The sequence below is a fragment of the Oncorhynchus masou genome, unplaced genomic scaffold (genome assembly GCF_036934945.1).
Source record: "Oncorhynchus masou masou isolate Uvic2021 unplaced genomic scaffold, UVic_Omas_1.1 unplaced_scaffold_1517, whole genome shotgun sequence".
NCBI lineage: Eukaryota > Metazoa > Chordata > Actinopteri > Salmoniformes > Salmonidae > Oncorhynchus > Oncorhynchus masou.
In genome coordinates this window covers 1-11,397 of record NW_027005192.1, presented here as the reverse complement: position 1 = coordinate 11,397, position 11,397 = coordinate 1, and the positions used below count along the sequence as shown (strand labels likewise).

The window sequence follows — 11,397 nt, the reverse complement described above, 5'->3', positions numbered from 1 at the left end:
AGCACAGTACATGGAACCACCGCTGGCATGCAGAACATTCAATCTAAAACTAAACTAAGCGTATCGCGTTATAAATAATATTAATGCAGTTTGACAAATGACGAATTAGCCATCCATTGTGTTATATCATAAATTGTCTTACATGCAGTCAGTCTTTGGGCCACATTCAGATTCTTTATCAGTGGCCCACATGAAGCAGTTGTTGGCTTTGCTGAACTCTGAAATCATAGGCATGAACTGAACACATGGCTGTCCCATTGGCTATATTTGGATCAAAACTGGCGGACAATTTTGGGTCGAAATAAAGTCCATGATGGATGGACCTGATATAGCTGAAAATGGCAAAGCCAGCGTGAAATTCCCATTTAACCTGTAGATGTTGGCTTTTTTCAATGCAGGATTCTACATGCAGGAGTTAGTCGGTAGCGTGGTGTGTCTGGTTTTGGGTAGGGAAATATGGCGAAGCCGAAGTGCTGTTCGAGTCTGGTGGCTCCAAGTTGAGTAAAATTGGTAGGAATGAATTGAATGGAAGATGGAGACGACGAAAAATGGAGCAAACAGGTCAAAAGTTGTAAATAAACATCGGTTTCTTATGGAGTGCTATTCATCAACAATTATGTATTGTTGGGAGATCATTTGAGGTCAGGAAGATGGTAAAGGAGGCATTAGGAAAGGTAGAGTCAGTCAGTGACCAGTAGTGGTTTTGATTTCAATGCGTCTCAGAAGAGCAGAAGGAGAGAGCATTGTTTTTTGGAGCAGGGCACCGATAAAATGTGTTATATCTGGAGTTTCGTTGGAAGAGTGAAGAGTGTCTGCCTACTCATGTGATGCTGCGATATGGAAGATACGCAGTGAGGGGATTGTGAATAAACCACTGCAGTTATGACATTTATAAAATAATGGCCATGTTTCAAGTGTGTACCGACGGAATATTTTTGGTATTTATTAGGATCCCCATTAAACGCTGCAAAAGTATCAGAATTGTTCACTTCTCTCATTGACTTCTCAAACCCAGGCTTGGTCCGCATCACAAGCGTTCTCTGAAGTCTCGCGTTGTTTGCGTCTCTGGGTTAAGAAACTGGGAGTGGGGGAACAGGAAGTTCCACGCAGGCGCACATCATTCTTCACAATAAAGGACACGCCAGAATTGTGCAGTCGAGACCACAACTTTTGTGTACGTTTCAAATGTATTACTACTGGTATGTAATAGCACGTTTTAATATCTTATGAACACGTCATAACATGCTCGGTAACAAATACGTCAAGTTATTATCACGTTTGGTAGAAGAAAAAAAGTGCCAAACCGCGTGAGTGAACGTGATCAATTTATTTTTTATTTTTTTACAATTGACATAGATACTCTGGGTTTGTCTGAGTGGATGTATCTCGTCAATGTAATCTCATTAAGGATCACATTTGAGATTTCTGGGTTCGTTTAACATGTCGTTTTTGGTTTTGTGTGACGTTAAAATTCACGAGCTGGTAAAATGGCGGCTCCCTCTCGGTCTGCATCAACGGACTTCAGTTCAGGCAGTGAGGGTGCAGCAGAGAGAGAGACCATTTTACGGTTGCACTACTGTTTTGGAGATAAATGTAATGATTATCAGTTTTCTACACGTGTACTAATATTGAGACATTCAGTTGTTTCTGTCTGTCTATACATGTTACTATGGTGTGAACGGAAATATTGTTTTTTGATTGAAATAATACAGTGAAGACAAGGTTATTCAGGAAAATAGTACATAGTGCTGCCTGAAACATACTGCAACCTTGTACTAAATGTTTTTTTGAGTCATTCATGTCAATTCAGAAATCTACTATAGATTAAGTTCTGTAGCCTAATATAAAGTGTATACTTTGTCTAATGTGAATGAACTCGTGTTTTGTTGTCAATGCTTAGCTACCAGATCTATTGAAATGAGATCAGTGCTTGAATTGGACAGGAGCTCACTGGAGCTGAGTACCAGCACCTCAAATTTCTACTGCTTGAGCTCATGTTCCTCTTCTAGAGAATAAAGTGCCAGAACTGTCAAGAGTAACTTTTGTATCCGTTTCTATTTATTACTACTGGCCGACTCAGATTAAGCCTGAGGCTGGTAACATCAACAGTGAGGACAAACCCAGCCTGCCTCTTATTGGGAATTTTCCAGTAAATGTGTGCACATTATACATCTTAGAGTAGTCAGCAGAATAAGTGCACTCTATATGTGTGTCTAGGTCATTAGGCACCATTAAACATGCACCTGTCTTGAGAGTGGGTGTGTCTGTTTAGTTTTGTACCATTGCTATGAATGGAATCTCTGCCCTAATGTGAAACCAAGCTAAAGTTAGTGCAAGGCAAAAAGATAATGGTGGCTAAATGGCAGAGGGGATGAATCATTAACATAAAGAGGAGTTACGTAAGGAGGAACACTATAAGGAGTGTATGTCAAAGCTGGAAAGATACTTGCTTCATGAACCAGCTCAGGTTCTATTACTTTGTAATAAAGTCTTTTTGAACTCACAGGCTCCGGTATTTCCACGACACTCTCCTTCCACACTGAGTCCAAACCTACAGTCACTGGGTCCTGATTGTGACAGTGGAGCCCATTTTGAATTGCAGGATCCAGAGATGGCATCAGTGAAGCTGGAAGACTGCAGTCAAACACTGGAACTGAATGCCAACATTAAAGATTAAGAAGTGGAGGAGAAGATTGGGAAATCTGTTTCTCATGGTAAGAGCAGGTTCTAAGTGTGTGTTGTTTATTTCAACTTCCCACTGTGTATGAAAAGTTGCGGTAGAACTGTTTCATTATGAACTGTGTCAATGAGAAGGTAGATGTTATTTCATGCTACTGACTAGGGATACACAATATATCGGTGAACATATCCGGTGTCTAGTTTAGTTTAACGCTGATGTGCAAAACCGATGTCAAAGCTGACGTAAATACCTACCTATATAACGTAGGTACAGGACGTAATGAACTCACGTAAACTTTTGCGACACAGCATTCCCATCCTAGCCCACCATGTCTGCTGTGTGGATCGAGCAGTTATTTGAAAGAGTAAGACCATTTCAGCTGAGACAACTCGAAGGCAAAATCTGTTAAAGCCAAGATAATGGAATTCATTGCCCTTGACAATCAACCGTTCTCTGTTGTGGGTGATGTTGGCTTTCGCCGACTGGTCAAGCACCGGTACACACTAATGTAAACTCACCCCATTCCGTACAAATGTGCGCAACCGCAACATTCAAACGAGGCTGCAAAGAAAACTAATGGGACTGTAGCGACTGTTGACTTCAAATTCTGGGGTGTGAACTACGTTTCTATGTAAGCGTTGATAGACATGGTAATGGCTCCATAGTATTGGAGAAAAGCTGAAAAAACTGACCCTCCGTCATGTCGTAACTTACAGTACGCATAACGCAACTATTTATGTCTGTTTACTTCTAAGATCACTTTAGCACTGCCCTAAAAACCCTATTCAAATTCGACACAAACCCTCAAATAGGAATGTAATAAAACATTTATATAAACTCTTTATCGTGTTTTATTTACATTTTAGAGGCGATAAGTTGGACAGATCGAAATGAAAAAAAGCAATTTTCCCACAAGACATCTCTCCTTCTCACTATCACGCATTAGTTTCGCTTCCCCACCCGCCATTTAAAAAAAAAAGACCCCACAGGGCTCATTGCCTGCTTGAATTATGCAGAAACGGGCAGCGTTTACATCATGTAATTGATAATTGATAATGTTGGAAAGGGGAGAAATTGTGCTTTACAATGGTATTGACATTACAGTTGATCTGGAAGTATTACGCTTTGGGGTACGGGCTAAAATAAGGGTAATTGTATGGACCAAGGCGATGTACGAGTTTACGTTAGCACCAATACAACCAGCCTGAAAACAATTGCACCAATCCAGTGGAACCAGCCTGAAAACAATAGCTAGGTTGCCACTTGTTGTTCGCCAATTGAATTTCAGTTCATGAAAATAAACAGTTAGCCAGCTACTTAACCCTGTTGCCCAAAGCTTCCGTTATATGCAGCCCACTAGCTTCATCTGGCTGAGGCTCGACCGGACCGGGTTATGTGTTGTGAAGCTAGCCACAATAAGGATTAGCACAAAAGTGAAATTTGCTGTTTTCAAAATAAAGGTATGTCATTGATAGTGATGCAAATGATTACAAATAGTAGAATTATGCCCTACCTTTACTTTGAAGGCTAACTGCAAATTCCACTATTGTGGCTAATCCTTATTGTTGCAAGTTTCACATAGATGGGTCCAACCACCATTAATCAAATAAGAACCGTGTTATAAATTAGGGCTATTTTAGATAATGATACCTAGCTATATAGTTAGCTACCTGACTATAGCTACTGAAACAGATTATGTCGGTTTGCGAAGTTTTTGGGGAAGAACATTGTTTGCATCCATGAGTTAGCTAGCTTTTTATATGACCAGCATCAGAGCATACGTATTGATGAATCGTTGACATATGAAATTAGAGTGATTGTGTAATCAATGTGTAATAACTCCGTCAAAATATGAACGCGTAAAATTATTATGTGTCGGGCAGTCATATTCAGGTCCTGATTGGTCAACAAGCTTGTTTTTTGACACGCAAAGACCCAAATGGCGTTCCATAGAAATCCTGGTTGAGAATGAAACGACGGAACAAATGAACAAGGAAACAGCACAGCAAGTAAGTGAGGAAATAGGTTTTGATTATGTTTTACTGGTAATGGGGACATATGGAAATGCCAACAAAATAACTTTTTGGTGTGTTTGTGTAAACTTTTATTTAACTGGGCAAGTCATTTAATAACAAATTCTTATTTACAATGATGGCCTACCTCGGCCAAACCCGGACGACGCTGGGCCAGTTGTGCGCCGCCCAATCATGGCCGGATGTGATACAGCCAGGATTTGAACCGGGGACTGTAGTGACGCCTCTTGCACCGAGATCCTGTGCCTTAGACTGCTGCGTCCATGTTTGTGTGTGTGTTAACTATTTAACTACTAAAATGCATAAAAGGCCGCAAAAAATGTCAATATCGGGTATCGGTAGCTGTTTTTTTGTCAAGGAAAATATCGGAATGGGCAAAAAATGTCATATCGGTGCATCACTACTACTGACACTTGCATGGTTTGACACCAGTATTGCCAGCATTTGTTTTATTAACTGGGCTGTCTGGAGTGTTCAGAAAGGAGACTAAAGAAGTGAAGTGGACAAACTGCCAGTGTCTACTGTTTTGTTGTCAATGAGCTACCTGATCCATTGAAATGAGATCAGTGGACTTGGACAGGACTCACTGGAGCAGAGAACAAATGTCTACTGTTTGAGCTCATGTTCCTGTCAAGGCTTTGGGTAACTGGTGAAAAGGAGTCAGACGCAGGAGAGTTGAGATGCGTGGACAAGGTATTTAATACACGAAAAACACGGGTTTAGAAACAATATAACGGTCCGTGAAATATACCGGTACCACGAATAAACTGGCGTTCATACAAAGCCCGGCAACAAAATACCAGCCATCAGATACGTATGTATGTGTGAAACAGAGGGTTAAATACTGAATCTGTAACGGGGGAATTGAAACCAGGTGTGAATACAACAAAGTCAAAACAAATGGAAAATTAAAAGTGGATCGGCAATGGCTAGAATACCGGTGACGTTGACCGCCGAGCGCCGCCCGAACAAGAAGAAGGACTGACTTCGGCGGAAGTCATGACAGTAACCCCCCCCCCCCCCCTCGAGCCGCGCGCCGACACCGGCCTCGGGGACGACCCGGATGGAGACGGCGGAACTCCTGCAGCATCGACGGGTCCAAACGTCCTCCACCGGCACCCAGGATCTCTCCTCCGGACCTTACCCCTCCCACTCCACGAGGTACTGAAGTCCCCGCTAGACGCCCTCGAGTCCAGTATGGCCCGAACTGCATACACCGGGTCCCCTCGATGTCCAAAGGGGGCAGAGGAACCTCCCGCACCTCAGTCTCCTGGAGTTGACCAGCCAACACCGGCCTGAGGAGAGACACATGGAACGAGGGGTTAATATGGTAATCGGGGGAAGCTGTAACCTGTAACAAACCTTGTTCAGTCTCCTCAGGACTTTGAATGGCCTCACAAACCGCGGGCCCAGCTTCCGGCAGGGCAGGTGGAGGGGCAGGTGGAGGGTCGAGAGCCCCGGTGTGCCGTGGCGGTCTGTGCCAGTCCTCTGACGCCTCCCGGCCCACTGAAAGTGACCATGAGCGTTGTCCCATGTCTACTCCGAGCGCCTAAACCTCGATCTGGCACTGATGCCTAGGTGCCAGAACCGCTGGTACCCCAGTACGCACTGGAAGGAGGAAGCATAAATCCTCATGTCCTTAACCAAGGTGGATCACCAGTAGTTCTCACTGAGACAACGCACTGTCCGGCCGATACCCGGATGACCAGAGGAGGGTGATGTGTGGGCCCAATAGATCAAATGGTCGCGGACAGCAGACGGAACGTACAGACGCCCAGCTGGACACTCGGGGGAGTGGGCTCTGCACGTAACACCCGCTCGATGTCCGCATCCAGCTCCCACACTACCAGTGCCACTAGGCAAGAGGCCGGGAGTATGGGAGTGTTATCCATGGACCGCTCCTCCGTGTCATACATCCGGGACAGTGCTTCTGCCTTAGCGTTCTAGGAACCTGGTCTGTAGGACAGGTAAAGAAAACGGGTAAAGAACATGGCCCACCTTGCCTGGCGAGGGTTCAGTCTCCTCGCCGCCCGGATGTACTCCAGATTGCGGTGGTCAGTCCAGATGAGAAAAGGGTGTTTAGTCCTCTCAAGCCAATGTCTCCACGCCTTCAAGGTCTTGACGACAGCCAACAGCTCCCGGTCCCCCACGTCATAGTTTCGCTCCACCGGGCTGAGCTTCTTCGAAAAGAAGGCACAGGGGCGGCGCTTTGGTAGCATACCTGAGCGCTGAGAGAGCACGGTTCCTAACCCAGTCTCGGACCTGCGTCCACCTCCACTATGAACGCCAAAGAGGGATCCAAATGCGCCAGCACGGGAGCCAAGGTAAACAGAGCCGGGACCAAAAGCCCTGTCCGCCTCAGCCGACCACTGCAAACGCAGTGGTCCCCCCTTCAGCAGTGAGGTAATAGCAGCTGCTACCTGACCAAAGCCCCGGATAAACCTCCGGTAGTAGTTGGCAAACCCTAGAAACCGCTGCACTTTCTTTACCGTGGTGGGAGTCGGCCAATTACGCACAGCTGAAATGCGGTCACTCTCCATCTCCACCCCTGATGTGGAAATGCGATACCCTACGAAGGAGACGGCCTGCTGGAAGAACAGGCATTTCGCAGCCTTGACGTACAGGTCATGCTCCAACAGTCGTACAAGTACCCTGCGCACCAAGGACACATACTTGGCGCGTGTAGAGGAGTAAATCAGAATGTCATCGATATACACACTACACCCTGCCCGTGCAGGTTCCTGAAAATCTCGTCTACAAAGGATTGGAAGACTGGAGCATTCATCAACCCGTATGGCATGACAAGGTACTCATAATGGCCTGATGTGGTACTAAACGCTGTCTTCCACTCTTCTCCCTCCCGGATACGCACCAGGTTGTAAGCGCTCCTGAGATCCAATTTTGTGAAGAAGTGTTCCCCGTGCATTGACTCGATCGCACTGGCTATGAGAGGCAGCGGGTAACTACCTCACAGTGATTTGGTTAATGCCTCAGTCAATACACCTCTATCCTTCTTCTTCACGAAAATAAACTCGAGGAGGCAGGTGAAGTGGAGGGCCGAATGTACCCCTGCCGCAGAGATTCGGAAACATATGTTTCCATAGCCGCCGTCTCCTCTTGCGACAGGGGATACACGTGACTCCTGGGAAGTGCTGCGTCTACCAGGAGATTTATCGCACAATTCCCCCCGTCGATGGGGTGGTAATTGAGTCAAATCGGTATATTCAGAGGGATGCATGGTGGAGACCTGGTCTAGGCTTTCCACTGTAGTAGCACCAATGGAAACCCCTACTCACCTGGATGGACAGGTCCACCAGCTGGTTGAATGTGAGAGTGGTGTCCCTGCAGTCCAACTCCCGACGGACGTCCTCGCGCAGACTGCACCGGTATTGATCGATCAGGGCCCTGTCATTCCATCACAAACTCCTGTGCGCTCCTCGTCCCCTGCCTCAGGTGTACGAGACGTCCGAAGTGGTCCAGCAAGCTTCTACTTCCCCCACATAAGGCGTTGGCCCACTCCAGGGCCTTCCCTGAGAGGCAGGAGACGAGGGCGATACTTAGCCCGCCAACAAAATACCATCCATCAGATACAGTCATCAACATAGAACTAACACGCACACATACATGTGGGAAACAGAGGTTAAATACTGAACATGTAATGGATCGGCGATACTAGAAGACCGGTGACGTCGACAGCCGATCGTCGCCCGAACAAGGAGAGGGATCGACTCGGCGGAAGTCGTGGCAGTTCCTCTTATAGAATATTAGCTCAACAGTATTGTGGAGCTCCTGTGCCTAAATATAAACAGTACCAGCACCCATTTCAGTCCAAGTCAAGCACTGAATTAGATATTTGAACATATAATATATTTTTAGAGAATAAAGAAAGTGCCAGAACTGTCAAGACAATAACATTTGTGTCTGTTTCTCATTGTTACTACAGGACGACTAGAATTAAGTCTGAGGCCACAACATCAACAGTAACGACAAACCCAGCCTGCCTCTCTCCTTCCACACTAAACCTACAGTCACTGGGTCCTGATTGCAGTTTGCACTGCAGGATCCAGAGATGGCATCAGTGAAGGTGAAAGACTACAGTCAAACACTGGAGCTGAATGTCAACATTAAAAATGAAGAAGAGGAGGAGAAGATTGGGAAATCTGTTAATCATGGTAAGAGCAGGTTCTGTCTAACTAAGTTTGTTGTTCATTCCAACTTCCCACTGTGTATGAAAAGTTGCAGTAGAGCTGTTTCATGATGAACTGTTTCAATGAGAAGGTAGATGTTATTTCATGCTACTGAGATGTGCATGGTTTGACACCAGTATTGCCAGCATTTGTTTTATTAACTGAGCTATCTGGAGTGTTCAGAGAGTAGACTAAAGAAGTGAAGTAGACCAACTGCCAGTGTTTTAAAGTTCTATGAAGTGAGTCTGTGTAGTTACTAACCCTTGTTGGATGTTGATATGTGAGAGGATGACAAGCCCCTTTTTAGCTTTCATCTCTTACCCACTTTTAGAATAGTTTTATTCCCCTGTATTGTACAGCCTACCGATATAAATACATATGTCACCTGGTACAGACAGAAGAGGACCGGCCACTCCTTTGAGCCTGGTTCCTCTCTGTTTTTCGTGGCCATTGTGCTTCTACATCTGCATTGCTTGCTCTTTGGGGATTTCGGGTTGGTTTCTGTAAAGAACTTTGTTACAACTTGTGTAAAAAGAGCTTCATAAAATACATTTGATTGATATGTATATCACACCAATTGACTGGTTCTTCTGATATTGTTCACACAGGAGACCATGTTGAGACATTCTCTACATCCAGAGAGCATCAACAGGAAGATCACATAGCAAAGAGGTCTCACCACTGCACACATTGTGAGGAGATTTTCCCATTTCTATCAAAGCTAAAAATACACCTAAAAATACACACAGGAGAAAAGCTTTACTCTTGCTCTGAATGTGGAAAATGCTTCAAAACATCGACATCACTAAAACTTCATCAGAGAACACACACGCTTGCTCTGAGAAAAGCTTCAAAACATCAACATCACTAAAACTTCATTGCTCTGAATGTGGAAAATGCTTCAAAACATCAACATCACTAAAACGTCATCAGAGAACACACAGGAGAAAAGCTTTACTCTTGCTCTGAATGTGGAAAATGCTTCAAAACATCAACATCACTAAAACGTCATCAGAGAACACACACAGGAGAGAAGCCTTACTCCTGCTCTGAATGTGGGCGAGTTTCTCTCATAGGGATACCTTAAAACAACATGAACATATACACACACAGGAAAGAAGCTTACTCCTGCTCTGACTGCGGGCAAGTTTCTCTCATCGGAACACCTTAAAACATCATGAACATATACACACAGGAAAGAAGCCTTACTCCTGCTCTGACTGTGGGCGAGTTCTCTCGACTGGGCCACCTAAAAGACATGAGCGTTTACACACAGGAAAGCCTTACTCCTGCTCTGACTGTGGATCGAGGTTTTCTCAACGGGGGCACTTTAAAAAACATGAATGTATACACACAGGAGAGAAGCCTTACTCCTGCTCTGACTGTGGGGCGAGTTTCTCTCTACTGGGCCATTTAAAAAAACATGAACGTATACACACAGGAGAGAAGCCTTACTCCTGCTCTGACTGTGGAAGGAGTTTCTCTCAACTGTGCCACCTAAAAAGACATGAGCGTTTACATCAGCAGGAGAGAAGCCTTACTCCTGCTCTGACTGTGGATCGAGTTTTTCTCAACGGGGCACCTTAAAACACCATGAACGCATACACAAAGGAGAGAAGCCTTACTCCCTGCTCTGAATGTGGGGCGAGTTTCTCTCGACTGGGCACTTTAAAAAAACATGATCGTATACACACAGGAGAGAAGCCTTACTTCTGCTCTGACTGTGGAAAGAGTTTCTCTCAACTGGGTACCTTAAAACAACATGAACGTATACACACAGGAGAGAAGCCTTACTCCTGCTCTTACTGTGGAAAGAGTTTCTCTCGACCGTGCACCTTACAAAAACATGAACGTATACACACGGAGAGAAGCCTTATTCCTGCTATGACTGTGGGGCGAGTTTCTCTCGTCCGGACACCTTAAAACAACATGATTGTATACACACAGGAGAGAAGCCTTACTCCTGCTCTGACTGTGGAAAGAGTTTCCATCAACTGGGTACCTTAAAACAACATGAACGTATACACACAGGAGAGAAGCCTTACTCCTGCTCTGACTGTGGAAAGAGTTTCACTTACCTGGGCAACTTAAAACAACACAAACGCATACACACAGGAGAGAAGCCTTACTTCTGCCCTGACTGTGGAAAGAGTTTCCGTCAACTGGGTACCTTAAAACAACATGAACGTATACACACAGGAGAGAAGCCTTACTTCTGCTCTGACTGTGGAAAGAGTTTCACTTACCTGGGCACCTTAAAACAACATGAACGTATACACAAATGAGAGAAGCCTTACTCCTGCTCTGACTTTGAAAAGAGTTTCTCTCAGGAGTAAGAGAAGCCTTACTCCTGCTCTGACTGTGGGGCAAGTTTCTCTTGTCCGGGCACCTTAAAATGACCTGAACATATACACACACTGGAGAGAAGCCTTAGTCCTGCTCCAACTGTGGAAAGTGTTTCTCTTGAATGTCCCATTTAAAAAGACACCAAAGGAAA

General features: G+C 45.0%; 1 long non-coding RNA gene across 1 annotated transcript; it reads left to right on the top strand.

The window, feature by feature from the left end:
• Positions 1 to 1,110: 1,110 nt before the first annotated feature.
• On the top strand, positions 1,111 to 9,721 carry LOC135531107 (uncharacterized). Its single transcript, XR_010453956.1, has 4 exons — positions 1,111 to 1,199; positions 2,507 to 2,714; positions 8,657 to 8,885; positions 9,509 to 9,721. It is a non-coding gene; the product is annotated as an uncharacterized LOC135531107 (long non-coding RNA).
• The last annotated feature ends 1,676 nt before the right edge of the window (positions 9,722 to 11,397 follow it).